We start from the raw sequence: 20,680 nt of genomic DNA on the forward strand, positions 1-20,680 counted from the left end.
TCTGTTTTCTCTTAGTTATTCACTGAATTGCTTATTCTACTTGGCCTCAAACTAACTCTGGCATATATATATTCTGGCTCCTTATTCTCTGGCTTCAACTGCTTCTTCTGACCTGCCCTAAACTTCATGAATTCCTGAACAAACTCAACTCCACTCCACTGCACTCCCTGTATTGACTTCCAACTGACTCTCATTCTCTCGCACTTCTCTTAAATAGCTTCTCTTTCCTTTGCTGCGCTCATGAGAGTTGAGCACATCCTATCTCTGATTCATTCTGTCAAATCTCTCTCTGATTCATCACCATTAGATGTCACTTTCAAACATGGCTACTTTCTTCTATAAACTAATTTTACCGGAACTGTGTTAAGTAAGGGTGTGTGAGTGTGTGTGTGTGTGTGTGTGTGTGTATGTGGTATGTCTTTCTGCATTCCAGCTGATCACACAGACCTAGGTCATTGGATATGATCCCTTTCCAGAGCAGTCATGTTGCTGGATTAAAATTATTCTTCAATAATGGTATACTATGGTTTAAAACACAGAATTTACCTTTTCACAAATCACCAATTTGAAATCTCTCTTCAAAAAAAAAAAAAAAGCATCTCCTTTCTATGTGGGACGCCATGCCACCTGGTCTATTTTATGTTCCTGTCCTTTAGACTGTATCATACAAACCCAGCAAACATGACTATGAAAGGAGCATTCAAGGCATCAGAATTCAGTTTGGATGGGTAGCCTATCCCATTCATCGGAAGGTGTCTGTGAAGTAAGGCAGTTAATATCCTTATGCTGGGTTTGGCTGCTAAAATATGCAATTTGGGAAGTTCAGGCTTGTGTCAGCGATTTGTTTCTCTGAATTCATGAAACAGAATAGGGCTGTTTCAAGACAAGACGTTTAGACAGACACGATGGCACAGGCACTCTTATATTCTCACCAACTTGGGAGACTGTGGCATGCAAACCAGGAGCCCTGAGCTATCCCAGGCACACACAGTAACCTTTCCCCATCTCAAGAACAATGGAATGAAGGACGGGAAGGAAAGAAAGAAGAACAAAAGGAAAGGAAGGGAAGAAAAGGAGCTTTTTCTTATGTACAGTACTAAAATCCACAATAAGGTTGGAACTCAATCTTAACCTATGGGAAAGTTCAGAGAGGGTAACTTTTCTTTTCACTAGACATGAAAATCTTAAGTGCCATAAGACTAAGTATTACTTTCTGCTTAGTGTTTTTAAGAGTTCCCTACTATGATCCAAAAAAAAAAAATAGTAATAATAAGTTCAAGTGGAAGACTACATACCAATGTATATCTGAACAACTGACTGCTGAAAGAGAATGTATTTTCAACAACTTCATAACAAATGACTTATATCTCCTTTTATCCCAGAACACTGTGAGACTTGACCTCTGGAAAAAATTGTAATTTATGCCAATAAGATAAAGAATAATGCTGTCTTTTGTTCATGGGTTCATTTTCTTCTTTTAAGATAAAGAAATTGTCACAACAGAATAGGATTTGCTATTTCAGCGTTGCTGCCATTAAGATAAATAGGAACACAAATATCTGTCCAATTTTTGGTTTTAAAAACAGCAGCATTGTGTTAAGAGTCAGACTAACAAAGTAAATTGCAAATTGTGTACTCATGAACACAGCCTCAAAGATATCAAGATGGGGGCCTTGCAATCCACTAGCTTGAATGATGACCCCCAAATCCTAAGAAATGAGCTTTCCTTCCTTATATACTTCCTTTCCTCACTTCTTATCTCCAGCTAGATTCCCCCAAATTAAAATTGGAGTGATAATTAATAATGACAGTAAGTAGCTATGGCCCCAGGTTGAACTTCACTTTAAGAACTAATTTAATACTGTCAGTGTCTTATACTGAAAAATGCACTTAAAAGATAAGGCTATTTGATCACATGGAGATGCTCAGAGTTCTCACAAAAAGTTGCAATGGATACAAGGGTTCCAGTTTCTTCAAAACTTCATTTCTTCTCTTTTACTATATACATTCCGGATAGTTCCATTGGTTTCTTATTATAGATTATTATATTTTAAAAAATAATATAGATTTATTATAATTTTAAAAATAAACTTGCTATCTTACTATCTATGCAGATTTTTATTTTAATCATCAAGTTGTTGATTTCTGTGTGTATTTATTCTTTGCCATTGAGATATAGACTATTTTTTAAAATACATGTATTATTTTAACATATTCATATAATCATCATGTAATAAATAATACACTATCTGGATTTTATGGGACATAACTTTCATACATATATGATCATAAATATACATACATAAGTACGTACACATATGTGTGTTTTAGACTCAGTTTTAGACTGAGCTGCAGGCTTTCCCCTTATGTAAAGTTAACATTGTGTCTTCCAATTAATTTAAAGATATTTTCAGACAGACTGGGATCACTTTTTTACTTCTTTTTAAATAAAGTCTGTCATGGAAGCCTGTTCTGGTATAGAATTCACTACATGACCCACCCAGCATCAGAAAAATGGAAAGTCTCCTGCTTCAGCATCCTGAGTATTATGGTTACACAAATAGTGGACAGCTCACCATGGGTTGCTGTTTACTGTGAATTTCCAGCTCGAGTTTTCTTATAGCTTAGAAGTACTACAGTTAAGAACTCAGTAGCTCTGGAAGGTCTTGAAATTCCTAGTATATTTCTAGGAGGGTAAATTCTTAGGATGGATAGTAGGATTCTCCCTAACAATTTCACTATAATCTTTATGTACTGGTGTAAAGGGCAGCTTTTCTAGTCTATATGTTCATCAAGGCTGTAGCCATCACAATCCTTCCTCTCTGATGAGTCCTCTCCATGACTTGACCTCTACTAAACTGAAACACCCACCTCTTGATTCCCATGGCATTTCAAACGCTAACCAACAAGAACTGGAACATAGTCAGGAAAACCTCTTAGTCAGCTCCTAACCTGCTTTATTTTTGTTTTAACCTCTGATGATTTTCTTTAATCTTTTTGAAGCATAAATATACATGTTAATGAATTTTCATAATAATCTGTTCAGAATGGCATTTTTATGTGTGTTGTTTTACTAGCTTACCTAGTATCTTTGACATTGACATAAAAAAAAATCTATGTATTCATTACTAAGAATGTCCTTGAAGGTTGGAAAGATAAATCAGTATAGTCTTGCTAGTCTTGCAAGCATGAGAAGCTGAATTTCAGCCCTTAGTTGCAGGTTAAAAGGTTTAAAAGAAACAGGTAGAGCATATGGCATGGAGACACAGACCTTTAATCTCAGCACCATGGGGATGGAAGCAGGTGGATCTCTGAGCTTGAGGCCAGCCTGGTTTATGTATCAAATTCCTGGCCACAGTTACAAAATGAGACTCTGTATAAAATAAAACAAAGCAAAACAAAGCAAAGCAAAGCAAAACAAAACAAATAAAATAAAATAAAATAATAAAATAAAATAAAATAATAAAATAAAATAAAATAGTAAATCCAGACTTGTTCATGTATCTTTGTAAAGTCAGAGCTGAAGAAGTAGACAAAATGAATCTCTGGACTTCACTGATCAGCAAGTTTGCCTACTTGGGAATCTACTTGCCAGTAGGAAACAGAAAAGTTGCATGCACACACACACACACACACACACACACACACACATCCCAAAACAGAGTTGTTGTTGATAGTGTTCTTTAACATGTAGTTTCTCATAGCCTTGTGTCCTCACCAGTCATCTTGTCTATAAAGATTTCTTGGACTCTAAGAAATATATGTAAAGTTATTCTAGAGAAGTTGCTATCTTGTTCCCTTTTTCTTTCTACTTAAATTCTGGCTCATTAAAGATGGAGCATCTATGGATACCGTAGCTACCCACAGATACAGGAAAAGGAAGATTTTAATGCCCACACAATGAAAACTATCATTAGCACATGACTGAAAATTATTGAGATGTTTAAAGCTGTGTGATTTAAAACCTTTTGGGTTTTTTTTTTTCAATTAAAAAAATTTATAGAACAATTATAACTTCTGAGTAATGATTCAATATATCTCTTGACAGTTTCTGGAAATGTCACCCAAATTATTCATGTTAAGTATATTATCACTGAAAGAAAGCTAAAAATATCTTGAATACCAAGATCCTGATTTTCTAAATAACATGACATAGGTTAAAAGTTTCTTTTGACATCAGAATAGTCAAATTAAAATTTCTTACGGGAGTGTACTTCACTTTTTGGCCATATTTCATGTTCCTATCATCAATGCACACACATGTTGATCATCTAAACTGTCCAAGTTAAAGATAACTCACACTAAGAAACACAGATAATCCTCCAAGACTCACTACAGTCGGCACTCCACTAATAATACTGGCAGAAAAGAGTGCAGAGTAAAAGAACCGTGCAGTAAGATAGTACATGTACACTCAGAGGGCTTGGATGGGTTGGAGTTTGATAACAGCATTAATTAACTGACCTCCCATTGTACACTCAAAGCCAAACCCAGAGTTGGTAATAGACACCTGAGATCTAGCTCTGAAGTGAACCCTTAAAAAACTAGGAAAATAAGTGGTAAACTGTGGCAATCCTTCCCGAATAATTATCATTTACAGAGGAATCAATAAAACATTCATTAAAGAAAGGCCCACATATAAAAGCACAGATACTTAGCTGCGGTGGCAGATAAGCCTAAAAATTGGAGAATTTTGTGGATGTCAGATTTATGATTTTGTTATTAGTTGCTGATAGTATATATATTTAAAGCAGCAATATAACATTGAAACATTAAATAATACAATCTTTATAAAAATTCTTTTATAGTTATCTCTGTGTGTACATATGCACATAAATGCAGAAAACAAAGGAGTCGTTGCTGGTCTGGCAAGGACTCTCTAACAAAGCTGACAGTCAACAAGCCCAGTGACCCTCCTGTCATCATCCCCAGCAACTCTGGGGCCACAGGCCACAAGAGAGACCACCTCCGTGTTACTATGGGGCTTCTGGTATATGATTCAGGTCCACATAGTTGTGCCGCAAACACTCATAATGCCTAAGCCCAGATGATATCATCTAAGTAAATAAAGTATATTTTCATTAGAAGGGACTCAAATTTTGATCAGTCGTTATGGACAGATGTATTTTTTTCCACTTTCAGGTTGAAGTGATTATCTAAACCTTTAACAGATTGATGACGTATCAAATAGAGGGCTTGAGGGATTCAAGTGACTCTCTCTGAAAGGACACACAGTCAACCAGACAAAATATGACTGCTACTTATATTATTGTTGTTAGATTAATCACCACATCATGAACATTTCAATAAAAAAATTTCTTTATTTCCTATTTATTAAGTTATTTTGAGACAGGGTCTCACATATCTCAGGCTAGCCTTCAACTTGCTATGAAGCTGAGAATGACCTTGGAGTTCTGGTTTTTCTGCCTCTACCTTTGGAGGCTTGGGGATGCTAAGATTATAGGCATTTGTCTGGTTTGTGCAGTACTGGGGCTTAAACCAAGTCTTCAGTACATGCTATCCAGTAATCTGCCAATTCAGTCACATATCCATTCAATATGTGCAGTTTTAATATGAAGTCAGGTTGGTCATTCAGTTTATTTGCACTTATAAAAGAGGCAAAGTTTTATTACTGCATCTTCATTATAATTACAACACAGTAGACACTGTAGATGAACTTGTTTATAGATTAAAATATGCCTTTGCTAATGATTGTAGCTAGTGTTTATGTGCTAAAAGAGAAACATAGTTAAGATATATTAGATAATATAGTCCTAATAAATGGAGTGAATTTTCATTAAGCATGCCTCAAGTTTTAATTAGTACTTATTTATGGAGGCTGTTTCATAAATTAGTTTTTATAAAAGTCCATTTTCTTTCTAAAATGTTTTGTAATTTATGGTCTTCAAGATTCTACCTCAAATATCTTCACTTGTGGTAATTGTTTGAAATTAATATATAAAGCTAATGCTTTATGACAGGACATTGCTCTAAAAGGTTATGCACAGAGTTCTCTCAAAAAAGAGATTTTAATAATCAGATCTTTAAAAAATCCTTCATTTCTCTGTTGATTTGAGAATCTAGTTTTCTACACTGTATATTCAGTAGATCCTCAACAAAAGGAAAAAAAAGAATTTTTCTTCATGAATTCTTTTGTTCATTAGTAGGGTTTATCAGAATGATTATTTTCACTAGCATTAATCACCAAAATCTATTTAAATATTTCTTTCTAGGAAAGATAGTTCAGTGAGGTGGTCAACATTGAGAATGGGGTTTTCACTGTTTCAGGGTTTCAATGTTTTCATTTTCGTTTGGTCAGTTTACACCAGGGTATCACAAGAGCACCCACTGCTTTTGCTCAGGAGATTGACTTCCTACCCGGGCTACTTCAGACAAGTAGTGCTGGCTTGGTCTACTAATTTGACATGAGCTAAAGTAGTCTGAGAGGACTGGATCTCACTTGAGAAAAGGCCTTCATAATTAGGCTGTGGTCAAGCCAATGGAGCATTCTCTTAATAAGTGAGTGATGTAAGAGGACCAGCCCCTTGCAGCTGGAGTTGCCCATGTGCTGGTGGTCCTGGGTTATATAAGAACAGGGGATGAGGGAGCCGTGAGGAGCAAGCGGGCAAGATGTACCCCTTAATGGTCTCTGCATCAACTGCCTCCAACTCACTTACAGGTCCCGCCTTGGCTTCCTTTAATGGACTGTGATTCAGAATATGTAAGCCAAATGAATCCTTTCCTCCTCAAGTTGATCTTAATCATGGTGCTTCACCATGGTAACTGTAACCCTAAGACAAAATCCTTATTAAATGTAGTGGGCTATAAAGAAACAAACAATAAAACATGAAAGTGTAGTGGCACTTGCTGGGAAGTGTGGGGTGTGTGTCTGTGTGTGTGTGTGTAAAAATGTAAATGAACCGAAAAATAAATCCCATACAGCCCAAGGCTCCCCAGCTGTAGCTCACTTTGAAGAATGCTTGTCCATTATGTAAAGCGCATGAGACTTGATCTCAGCTCTCCAGTACTATATAAACCTGGATGTGGTAACACATAGCTATAATCCCAGGACTTTGAATATGGAGGCTGACGTATTGGTTGAATGTTATCTTGTAATATTTAATAACTTCCAGGCAAGCCTGAGCTACATTAAACCATGTCTTAAAAATAACCTCTGTACTTGAGGATCATGGATTATTTTCAGTCCATTGCATTGTGACAGGTACTAAAAATGATTATACAAAAATAAGGCAACTTTGAATGCATGTCCCATAACCAAGACCAATACCATATCTTAGTTATATATTTACACTTCCTGGTACTAATAGCTATATGTGGGATGTCCAGTGTGGCAAATTTATTTTTGGAGTCTTTTATTTTCAAGTTTTACAATCAGGAGAATAATACTCAATTATTTTTCCTAGTTATTTTTTGTGTGTAGAAGGGTATGTATATATATGCAGATTAGATATGTGTCTCCATGCTTGTATATAAAGATGTTTTCCCCCAAAAGCCTGCGAATGAACATTCCTCAGAAGCAATTGGAAGATGCCAAGTGTGCAGACTTCTTACTTCTTCACTAACTTGAGACAAGGTTTCTTAATGATCTGGACCTCGCTAGTTTGAGAATAGGCTGGCCTCCGGCATGATCCATAGATCCTATGTTTCCATGCTTTCCTCAAACTGGAGTACTGAGGCCACAGATGCTGACCAAACTAAAGTTTTACCATGGTTATCAAGTCTTCCTGCTTGAACAATGGCACCTCTATGCCATCTACCCAGGTCTAGTTTTCTTCATTATATTTTCTGAGGGAAATACTATAAAGGTTACTGCTCATTTTACATAGACGTTGTCAGGCCGTCATTGCAGGAGATACTTTACAACATCACTGGCATTAGGTTTGACCGTTTGACTTACTTTGCCCACTTGATTCTGACTAGAAACAGAGCAAGCCGTGTTTAAGTACCGTATGTGGGGAAGAGATTAGAGTGCAGGACACTCGACGCTGACAGGTCTTTTAGCCTGGAATCAAGTATAAAGAAGAAATGTGTTACCCTGTGATAAGGTACACTCTAGTTTAAGTCATGGAAGCTATTATAACCTAACTTCTCAGGTTATTTGGAGGGTACTAAGACTGAGGGAAAAATTAAGGCAAGTTTCATAGAAGTTTTGTAGAAGATTTTTTTAGCCTAGAAAGGCTTATATTTCTCTCCTCGACTCTTGCTGTTTTGTTTTAACATCCTGGCCAGTAATTCTCCTAAATAATGCTAACCCAAGAACCTAGTCATAGCTCAAAACACACATTTTGTTTGGCTATTAAGCATAATGTTAAAAATAATTTTTAAAACCATCTTTAAAAGGTAAATAAACAATTTTGACTATTTTATTTGCTCCAGAAAAAAAAATGATTCTGAAAGCTGAAGTGTTCACACACTACTTTGCTTCAATTGAGTGGTTTAGGTTGCAGTGGATTGAACTTAATAAGTGCAGTCATATCCCGAACATACACATACCTGACAGTGTGCAAGGGCATTCTGAGGAAGGCAAAACTAATTTCTGAAACAAAGTTATCTTCCCTTGATAGTGTGAAATACTTTTTAAATGTTTTGTTAAAAATTACAATGCCAGAATAAAAACCAAGCTTTTAGATCAGAAGGGATGTATTCTAAAACTCTAGAGATTTATTCACCACATGTAATTGTTCTAAAAACTGTCATGTGCCTGTATTCGCTGTGTCTATATAATATACCAATCATCTGTCTTATGCAGACTCTTACTACTGAGAAGCCAAGAAGAGATGCTGAGTAAAGGTAAATGTGGCTCAGTATTCCCTCGGTGCCATTTAACAGAATCTTCCTCAGATGAGGCTTAAAGCTGTCCAGGTTGTCTTCTCACAGAGGCAGTAGTAGCTTTTCAATATTCACTAATGCTAATAAAATGTCCCACCCACAAAGAAAGTGAACTTCCATGCATGTTTCAACTCTGTGACAATAGAACTTATCTGGCCCTGGCTTTACTTTTTTTAAAAAAAAAAAAAAAGATTTATTTATTTTATTATATGTAAATATACTGTAACTGTCTTCAGACACTCCAGAAGAGGGCATCAGATCTCATTACAGATGGTTGTGAGCCACCAGGTGGTTGCTGGATTTGAACTCAGGACCTTTGGAAGAACAGCGGGCTCTTAACCCGCTGAGCCATCTCTCCAGCTCTGGCCTTGGCTTTAGAATGGAGATCTAAACCCTTGTTCTGATAGGTCATGGAAACAAAGCTGGCAAAGTCTTCTTTTCTGCCCCTAGCCTCATTTAATATTAGTCTTTTAGAATGGATAAAGAAGGGGGCATCTATTCACTCTGAATTGTTAGTTTCTGTTCACCTTTCACAGTAGAAACTTATTTCTATTCACCTGTGGTCCAAAAGTAGTTGTGTGACACGATGGGACAGTAGTGTCTCTTTTCTTTCTGGGAGATATCCTTCTTATGAGATGAGCCAGGTGTGGAAAAAGTACAAGAGGTTCCTGCTATAATTATGACAGCCACATACACTAATAAACATAAAAATAGTGTAGGATTTCAAAAGACTTGTTAGCAATTAAAATAACACAACCTAATTAGTGCTAGGTAATAACTGTCGAATACAAGAGTAATGTCTGCCCAACCTCTTATGCCTGCCTGTTCCACAAACTTGTTTTCTCTGAAAAATAAGTAAGCCCACCACTTTCTCCACCTGATCATTAAATACCCTCTAAACGGACCTACCTCATTTGTTTTTCTTTATTTTTCCCCTTGACTTCCTTCTTTATTGTGCTTAATGAATCTCGCCTATGTGGGTATCTGTTATAAAACACTAGTGCTATTATTTTTTTAAAAAATGCAAAATCTAACATAAAAAAATGTTTAGCCCCTATAATAATTTACATTTCTATAATGATAAAAAAGAGAGAAGCTCACTGGTAGACATTTTTGTCATACATGCATGAAGACCTGTGCTTAAATTCCCCAAACACACATATTATTATGTTACATGGATATGCAACATAAGTGTTTATATGTCCAGCACTGTTTTAGGGACAAGAGAGGCAGAGATAAATGAATTCTCAGAAGCTCATGGGCCAGACCATGGGCTCATGGTTTATATAATGAAGGAAGAAAAAGACCCTTTCAAAAACAACATGGTAGCCGAGGACCTGTAGATCTCTACTTTCCAGGGGACTGTTGGCAAGTGGCTCCTAAAGAAGAAAGGAAAGCAGAGGCCAGGGAGCAGAGTTCAGATGGCCCAGGAGCCCAACGGAATAACAGACATCTGAGAACAGTTTCAGAGAGGCACCTCAACACCAGGAAGAAGGCAGCAGCTAGGGAATCCCTTGATAGCTATGCACAGTCTGCTCCATTTGTATTAGGCCAAAAGGTCCTATCATCTTGATGGGTATACAATACCTAATTATCATAAGACCAGCAGTGGGCTGGTGAGGAGGGGAGGTGTCAAAGGTCATATACCAGATAAACCAGGTACTTGAGATCAGGGGCAGCTTCCAAATAAGGTTAGGTAGAGATGAGATCGGTAGGGATGAGATCAGGAAGCTCTGAGGGAAGGAAGTGCTCCTTTTGCACCTAACTCAGAAAGCTCTCTGGATACGGTGGACTGCCTGCTTCAGCAGCAGGGCCCTCCAACAAGGACCCTCGTTCTCTGACTTTCATACACAAGATGTGCCACGCACACATCCATGCAATCAAACAAGCAAGTAAGCATATACAGAAATACACAGGGGAGGGGGGAGGGGTAGGCGGAGACAGAGGCGGAGAGGGAGAGGGAGAACGAGAGGGAGAGCGATTTATTAGTTAAGGAATGACAATGTTTATTATCACAACAAAAAATAATTTAAGTATGTTTCTATGTTACTCCTGATTTTAAAACTAATTGGAATGAGAGAAATGTGTGTGTGTCTTTCTCTGTGTGTAAGACAGATGGGGGAGGAGATAGATCAATTTCCATAGAGGTTGAACTACACTGTAGATGAATGTAGATAACAGTATCCCACAGACGGGAGCCTGCCTGATATCTGAAATCAATGAGGGTAAGCATAGAGCTTGCATTCCCTGGTCCTGCTTGCTGCCCACAGGAGAATGAGCACCTGTAATCTGCCGATGTGAAATGTTCCGAAGTCTGAAAATTTTGGCACCTTGTGTCACTGAAAACGTTTCAGGTTTCAGAGTGCTTCAAAGTCCACTTTTTTTGGATGAGAGCTTCTTAACCTGCAGCAGAGTTTAGTTATAGATGATTCTGATGATGCAGATAGAAGTATTTATAAAATCATGCCCCATCTCCCCTTGTACACCTCTGGAAACAACAATCCCTTGTGTACTACAAACCTCATTTTCCTTGTCATTTGAAGCTATGATCTTCTACATATGATGCTACAAATTAATGTGTCATAAACGAAGCTAAAATTTCAGCAATCTGTCACCAGGTGGTGACAGAGTTACAGTGGTACATAGTTTGAACAATACAAACTGTACATTACAAACACATATTAATTCATAATATTACATATGAATATGTGTATACTTGTAATTTCAAATTATTTTCTAATGAATCTGTATGTTAAAATCAAGAAGTGCTTAAGAGAGCCAAATATTGGGCTTCTATACCTAGGGGTTTCTCCTTTGCTGGCTGAGGGCCGCCTTCAGTTGAACCTTTCACACGTGTATAAGAATCTCTGATTCAGTTCTTATCAAGGATGGAATGCATCAAAGAGGTTCTTTTCCCCTTGGAGTTCCCTTCCTCCTGTCTGCTTGAAATTGCCCTTCCATTTTTGAAATGTCAAGAGAAAGAAAGATAAAAACAAGAGCTTTCAATTTTCAAATAATTTTAAACTCCGCAGCTATTATTTGCCAGTGAACAGGAGGGTTTTTTTCCCCTCGTTTCTGGCGCCTTCCCTTCTGCTTGCATCTCACTTTTCCAGACGTCCGGTTCCGTGCCGCACTTTACATACAGCACCAATGAAATGAGCTGCAGTCACTGTCTGCTGGACACATGTGCTCATGCTTTCTCTGGCTGTCATAATCATGTTATCAATTCAAAGCAGCCCAACTGTTAGCACCACGGCAAATACAAGTTGCTATTTTGCTATTCTTATATCCATAATGCTCATTTCTTTATCCGTTCAAGATTATATTTATTTTCATGGTTTTTCTCTTAGCTTCCCATTAAGACAAAAGCTAATGGTGTCTATGTTTTCTATATTCCAGTAAAATTAATTCTACCTGGCTTTTTACTATTTCTCCAACAAGAATCAATTGAGAAGAACAAAATTCATTATATTCTATGCAATGTATCCCACCTCTTCTCCTTTGTGTTGTAACCATCTTTCTTTCTTTTATTTTTTTTTTTGTAACCATCTTTCAAATCAACATTTAAGGTTACCTAATGAGTAGAATTAAAGTGGGCTTTTAAAATTTTATTAATGTTTTCGTTGTTGATCAAACTCCTTGTACATTGTAGGAAAGTATGAATGCTAAGCTACATCCTTAGTCAATGATTTTTAAAGAAACATAATAGCACAGAGAAATGAGAGAAATGTTTGTTGTGTACATATCCTCACATATAAATCAGGGTTTAGATAATCTGTTAATACACAAAACATTTTTGGAAGAACTGTGGGGATTCTTACATTTTAAATGTCCAATATTAAGCAAGAAAACAAAGGGGGAAATGAATTTATTTTTAAGCTTTATGACTACTTAAGACTTACTATTTTGGAGTGAAATGTAGAAGATTATATGCAACTAAGCAAAAAACATGTAAAAAGGCACAGGAAAGGTATTGGAGGAAAAATGTAAAGCCATTTAATGATAGACTAGAAAAATACAACAGTTCACAGAAATAAAATGAATGAAGGCATTTACTAACTGTAAACCTAGAGTACTTAAATTTATGTGGAAAGGAAGTAGATTCCAATTAAATGTTCCCAAGTGCAAAAGTACATGAAGTGAGTGATAGAAGTATATGAATTTGTAGTAAATAATTTTGGAAGCAAAAGAATAAAATCAAAAAGGCTGGAGAGATGGCTCCATGGTTAAGAGCACTGGCTACTCTTCCAGAGGACCCAGGTTCAATTCCAAGCACTCACGTGGCAGCTCACATCTGTCTGTAGCTACAGTTCCAGGAAATACAGCACCCTCACATAGACAAACATGCATGAAAAACACCAATACACATAGAATAAAAACACTTATGTCAATTGAAAAAAGAATAAAAAGAAAATTCTATGCAGCCTTAAATTTTTCTTTAATAAAAAATGTAAACAATTAGAGATGAAAATTCATTTCAGATGGAGATCAAGCCTGGGATTGCAAGGAGGTTCTCAGGAAGTTGACGTCATAGACCAAAGAACAAATAGGAACTATCCTGAGGACTGTCCCAAGCAGAGCCAAGGGAAGCAGCTACATCACATATGTCATGGATTCACTACTGTGCAAACCTGGTATTGTCCTGACAAGAAATATAGCACTTAAAAAAAAAATCCTGGCTGGGACTTTCAACACAGCTAAGTTTATATTCCTTTCCATCATAGAAGCTCTTCAAGTCCTTTAGGGAATGCTTACATCAAATGCCATGCCATTTTTAAGACTTTTATGTGACTGAAACAGAGACTGGGAGTGTAGCTCATTTGCTAGAGTGTGAGAACCCCTGTTTAATCCTTAGTCCCACATACACTGAGAACCTACAGTTTCAGCACTAGGGAGGTGAAATCAAGAGGATCAGGAGTTTAGCATCATCACCTGCTATATAGTAAGTTTGAGGCTAGCCTGGGCAAAGTGAGACTCTATGTCAAAAGATATTTTAGCAATTTTATTCTCACAGACCTTTGTTTTAGGTAGAACCTAGAAATCATGTTTTTATGATTGTGGAAAAACACTTTAATTGTTTTTAAAGAACTTCTAATGGCAAAATATACCTACTGACTTGGAGAATAGTGAGACACTTAATGGTTCAGTGAGCTAGACTGGATAGCAGCAAACATAGAACTCATCCAGAGGCGACCTTCAATAAGCTTTATTATACATTATGGTTCTTTTTTTTAAAGCTTTCAAATCATGCTTTGTAAAGAGAATTTTGATTAAATACTTTTAATCTGTAAATTCATTAAATATGCTTGCGTTAGATTGATTTTCTTCATGCCTTCATGAGATCAGCTCAAGGTCAAAGATTAGGCCTCATAAAAATGTAACAGGCCTCGTTACTTTACAAATCTATTCCATGCAAATTATTATGTTCTGAACCCCACTTAAAATTTCCCCCTCCCACCACCATTTTCAGTAATTAATCGAGGACCAAGAGGGATGATACTATGGAACGTTGTCCAGATGAAGTGAAATCTTCTCCTAGGATCCCGAGTCAATAAAGAAAAATAAAACAGAGATCAAACAGGAAAGCTTGGCTTTCTGTCACTGTATGTAAATGTTGTACCACAAGGAATTGTTTCTAGAAAACCTGTGGGGTTTATATATATATATATATATATATATATATATATATATATATATATATATATATATTATATATTGGACTCTTATGAACAATAATGAACAATAATGTCATTATGTGCTAAGTGCTAAACATTTCATCATCTTGCCTTGGGCCATTAGTCTGTCACTAGAAAACTTATTAAATGCTACATAGTTTTATTTTTAGTTAGGATCCATCTTCTGACTTGTTTAATTTACCCTTATTGGATCAAAACTTAGTGTATGCAGTGCAGTCATCAACATGCAACAGTGGTTTTATGAAGCCTGGACAAAGGAGGGTACCTATTTGAGGCCCCTGTACTTAGAATAGCCATGAACTCCAAATTCCATCCCTCGTATCTTGTACCCATGCTGTAGTACACATATTAGGCTGTAATTAGGTTAATAAATGAGACTTAAAGAATGTGAAATATCATTCTTAACTGTATTTGCTATTTCAGAGATTTCAAATAATTTGAATTAAATAATGTAATTACTTTCATTCCATATTTCCTATAGATCCTTGTCGATGCAATGGTATAGACCCTGAAATCATAACAACATTATACAGAAACAGCACTTTGAGTATATACAACTCAGAAGACTTCACCAAGGGACTGCAGAAGGGCTAAATATTAAGAGATTACCAGAATAAATCTCACAATCATATTGATATCTGCAGATAAAAAATTTACTCACACATTAAGTTTGGTTGGCAAACTCAAAGGGAAAAAGAATTGCTAATGATCCATACTCAGAATTTACATCACTCAAACGTGAGACGTTAGAATCGTAGATAAGTCACTTTCTATTGCTATGATAAAATAACACAACAAAGACAACTTACAGAAGACAGGATTGGTTTGGGCTTTACACTTCCAGAAGAATAAAACTTTATTACTTTCAAAGTAAGCAAGCCTGGCAGCAAGCACAACACACAGTGGTGGCGACAACCAAAGCTGACATCTCAAATCTCAACCAATAAGTAGACAGAGAGAACTCAAGTGTTGACGGTCTTTTTCTTTTCTTTCATTGGGTATTTCTTTATTACATTTCATATGTTATCCCCTTTTCGGCTTTCCCTTCCAGAACCCCCATCCCATCCCCTCTCTCTTTACCGCTATGAGGGTGCTCCCCCCACCCGCTCACCCACTCCCAACTTCCTGCCCTAGCATCCCCCTACAATGGGGCATCGAACCACCTCATGCCCTCCCACTTATGCCCAACAAGGCCATCCTTTGCCACATATGTGGCCAGAGCCATGGGTCCCTCCATGTGTACTTTTTGTTTGGTGGTCCAGTATGCTCTCACTGATAAATGGATATTAGCCCAAAAGTTCAGAGTAACCAAGATACAATTCAGAGACCACATGAAGCTCAAGAAGAAGGAAGATCAAAGCATGGATGCTTCAGTGTTTCTTAGAAGGGGGAACAAACCCTCACAGGAGGAAATATGGAGATAACGAAAGTCCATCCAGAGACTGCCCTACCTGGCGATCCATCTCATAAATAGTCTTTAGATTTTCAAAACCTGTCCCCAGTGACAGTCAACCATGTCATTCTTTTGGTATGTGCTTCTTATTGTCCACAGTAGTGTCGGAGTTTGGTAGACTGTTTATAGGATGAATCCCCAGGTATGGCAGTCTCTGGGTGAAGGCCACACCTCCTAAGCCTCTGTAAGCAACAAGACTGACAGAGACTAAGCATTCAAGTAGCAGAGCCTATAGGGACATGTTCTCATTCAAGCCACCACAAAACATTTTCTTTAAAATTGTATAAGTCAAGGCAGCCAGCCATACTGCTGTGGAGGAGATAAGATTGGAAACAGGGAAGCCAAACTCTATGGAGACTGTGTAGAGTAGGCTTATTAGTTGCATTTCTGTTGCTGTGATAAAACATTGTAACCAAGATGACTTATGGAAACAAGGGTTTATTTGGGCTATGGTTCCAGATGAGTCAGAGTCCAGCACTGCAGAAGAGCAAGCATCAAGCGGCAGTCCTGGGAGCTGGAGAGGCAAGATGAGAGTTCACATCTTGAACCACAAGCACGAGTAGACAGAGAACAAATTAGAAGTGGCACAAGCCTTTAAAGTCTCAAAGTACACCCTCATTGACCTATGTCCTTCAGCAAGGCCATACCTCCCAATACTCTTTCCAAAGCACTATGAACTGGAGATCAAATGTTCAGATGGCAGAAACTATGGTGGCCAACTTGTTGAAGCCACCACAAAGGGACATACAGAGGATGAATGATGCTTCAGAAGTGGCAGCCACAGTGTCTTGTTAAGTTATAAATTTTATGTATGCGCAAGATAATGTTCATCAGAGAAGTTTCTCTTTGCAGTAGATGTCAACTAACACAGACCCTCAACTGGCCAACATACATAGAATAAAAGACTCGGGGATACTAACCTTGAAATGTAATGTATGCTACACCCTTTCCTCCTAAGGGACAGAAATCCTTGCAGAAAATGTGACAGAAAGAAAAGTAGCCAGAGGTGGTAAATGACTACAAGAAAATAATTTCTTCTTGATGCAGGAAGACAGCTACATATATGAACTCAAAGTACTTCTGACAGCACACACAAGACCTGTAAAAGATTAAACAAAATCAAATCTCACACTGGAGAGGGAATTTTGGCATGGAACCCCACTGATTGATTGCCCATGAGATACTGGAAACTCATAGCTTCTGGAAAGAGTAAGTCAGTTTTCCATGAAAGTGTAGACTGCGGTAAGTCCACCAAGTACCAGCTGAAGATCATGAATATTCAAGAATATTTGAACAGCACAAATTATGCTTGATAGGTTAAGCAAATACTAAACAGGGCTGGAGAGATGGCTCAGTGGTTAAGAGCACTGACTGCTCTTCTGAAGGTCCTGAGTTCAATTCCCAGCAATCACATGGTGGCTCGCAAACATCTGTAATTAGCTCGGATGCCCTCTTCTGGGGCGGTCTGAAGACAGTTACAGTGTACTTACATATAATAATAAAATAAAATAAATCTTTTTTTTTTTTTTTTTTTTTTTTTCTGGAAAATAAATCTTTAAAAGAAAAGAAAATACTAAACAGTGGATAGGGAAGGTAGTGGATGCAAAAAGATGAAATTCTTAAAGCACTAACACAAATATTTTTTAAATTGAATTTTATTTCTTTACTTATTCACATTACATTCCACTCGCTGCCCCTCTCTTGGTCACCCCTCCCCATAATACTTCCTCCCTCCCCCTCCCCCTAAGCCTCTCCACACAATTTAAAAAAAAAACTTTTAGTAAGAAATAATAGAGAAACATACATCATACTACATGAGTCTGTGGAAGGCTAGAGTAAATATCTCCATTTCAGACAAGTCTCACTCAGAGCAAAGGTAATGCTCATGGCAAGCAGACATTAGATAATGAGAATGGACTCATCCCTCTAACAAACTGAGCAGTCTGTAATGAGCACGCATTGAACAGTAGTGTCACAGTACGTAAGGGGAAAACTGATGGAACTCCAAAGAGACATAAATGAACCCACAATTGTATTGGAGACCTCACAGACTCTCGGTGTTTGACAAATGCAGCACACAGAAAATTAGTAAGGGCACAGAAGAGCTCAACGGCATCATAAATCACCTGGAGATAATTGACGTTTGGGGAACACTTCACCGATTAGCAGAATAAACATTTTTCTCAAGCTTTCATTGAGCCAAAATAGACCCAAAATTGTGAGGCAAAACACTATACCAAGCTTAAGGGTCTTGAAACCATGGGAGGATTCTCTCAAATCACAGTAGAATTTAGCTTAAAAAAAAAAAACAAGAAAATTCCAACATATTTCAAAGTTAAGCAATATATATCACATATATCCTGGAAAACTCTCAAGAGAAATTCCAAAATATTTTGAACTAAATAAAATTGAAAATAAAATGTGTCAAATGAATGTAATGTAGAAAAAAACCAAAAACCAGTACTTATAAAAAATTTGTATGATTGACTTAATTGTTTTAGGAAAGGAATCATCAATCTAGAGTCTCAAATCAACACTCTAAGCTTCCACACATTAGGATGCTATGCAAGGAAGTTAAAAATAAATTCAAGATGAACAAATGAAATTTAGAGCAGTAAATCAGTAAAAGTGTTTATAAGAGAACCATTACAAATATAAAAATTTTAAACTAAAAAAACAAAGACCTATGCACAATGCTAATATTAGTTAACATAAAGTTGGAAAAAGAACATGGATATCAGAAAAGTAGGTAACACAGGTAAGACATTGCCAGCAGCATAAAGAGGGCATTTCACATAGCACTGGAAGTGGTTCATCAGGGAGCATAATGATTCTTGTTCCCTTAGTTACTGTTTACTATGGAACAGAGCTTTCAATAATTAAACAAAAGACTGATAGGAAGTTAGGAGAAATAGACAGATTCTTATTGATAATTTGTAACTCCAAAATATCTTTCTCAGAAACATACTGATAGATCAGTCAACAAAGGGATTATTACTACTTCATCATAAAGACCCGAATTTGAGATGCAAAACATGTATTTAAAAAGAACAAACCTGTAATCAAAACACAGAGAAGCAGCCAAGAGGATTCCTGGGGCCTGCTGACCAACAAGTCTAGCCAAAGTTAGTGAGCTCCAGGTTCAGTTGGAGAACCTGTCTCAAAAAGAAACAAACAAACAAAGCAAAAAACAAAAACACAAAGGTAAAATAAATGATATGTTTACAGGTTAAGCCTCTGATTATCAATTATTCTGTTCCTTGAGCAGCTACCAATCTCTGCATTCACTTCTGTTCACTCAAAGAGCAAGCACAGATTCTCTGAGAGTCTATTTAATTATGGACATACATGTAAATATTGGGATAGTAGTTTGATGCTTTTTTTTTAAACTAAGCAATAATAGTAACCACCTCTCTAGGTCTCCAAATTCTTCAGAAACTTATTTTTAACTATGCATATCATACTAGATATAGGTTCCACTCTGTTTGTAGCAGATTTCAAATGCCATTTGTACAGCTGTTGGTTACCCCTGGAACAGTTAGACCACCATTGCGCAAATGTATACTTTTATACTACCCAATGCTCAGGAAACATTGTCAAAAGAACTGGACGACAAGGAGCAAGGTTGAGAAACGCTATCATGTAGCATGACACATTCATTGCAAACCTGAGTGTGACCTAAAAAAGACTGGGCCTATCAACAGTCAACCACAGGTCCTCTCCACCTCTGTGAAACTATTGAATATTAGTAGAATATGTGAAATGGGGAGTAATAACTCCAATTATATACCCACTAGTGAGCTTACTGGGAACCAATAGATGAACCCAGCAAAGACTACATAAGAACTCTGGTTAAACTCAGGGTATCCCAAAACAAAACAAAACAAAACTCCATGAACTCAATGTAAGGAAGGTTGACAGGAGTGAAATAAATAAGACATAGGGTGGAGAGTTAAAATGCATAATTTGTTTCTAATCATCACAATTTTTATTAATAAAAATTATATTTAAAAAAGGTAGAAAGTGACTGAGAAAAAGATTAAGTGTGGGACCCTGACTTCCACATACAGGAGCACAGGATGAAAATGTGTGCACATATTACTGCACATGAGAGCACACATAGAGAAATCTATACATGAATTTGCACATATGCACATTAATATACACACATGAATATATACATACATGAATATACTATGAACAACGTAACACAGAGACAGAGAAACAGTGGAAAAAGAGAGAGAAGAGAGGGGAGAGAAAGAGAGAGAGAGAGAGAGAGAGAGAAAGAAACAGGTACACAGAACAAGAACAAATACATGTAGCCGCCCGCGGCCACATGCGAACCGGATACCTGGAAGAGATTTCTGGGGATAAACGGGAAGGGGACGAAAGAGAGATGAGTCGAGACGACAGTTTGCAGATCAAGACTGACTTTACTATTATTTAGCCAATATATATAGTCTTTAGAAAACAACCCTGCCCCCCAAATGGCCGCGAATTCCTTGGTTCTTCTTCTCAGCGGGTTGGGTGCTTCCAGTCACATAGGTTTCTGCTGGTCTCCAGGTAGGACTGCCCTGAGGCAGCCTTGGTTGTTAAGGTGAAAGCAGTGTATTGTTCCCAATGGAACACGGGCCAGAGATAACACCAGGGGAAGGGTGGAGGCTGCAGGCCAGGAAGGTCA

The sequence above is a fragment of the Apodemus sylvaticus genome, chromosome 14 (assembly GCF_947179515.1).
Source record: "Apodemus sylvaticus chromosome 14, mApoSyl1.1, whole genome shotgun sequence".
NCBI classification, from domain to species: Eukaryota; Metazoa; Chordata; class Mammalia; order Rodentia; family Muridae; genus Apodemus; species Apodemus sylvaticus.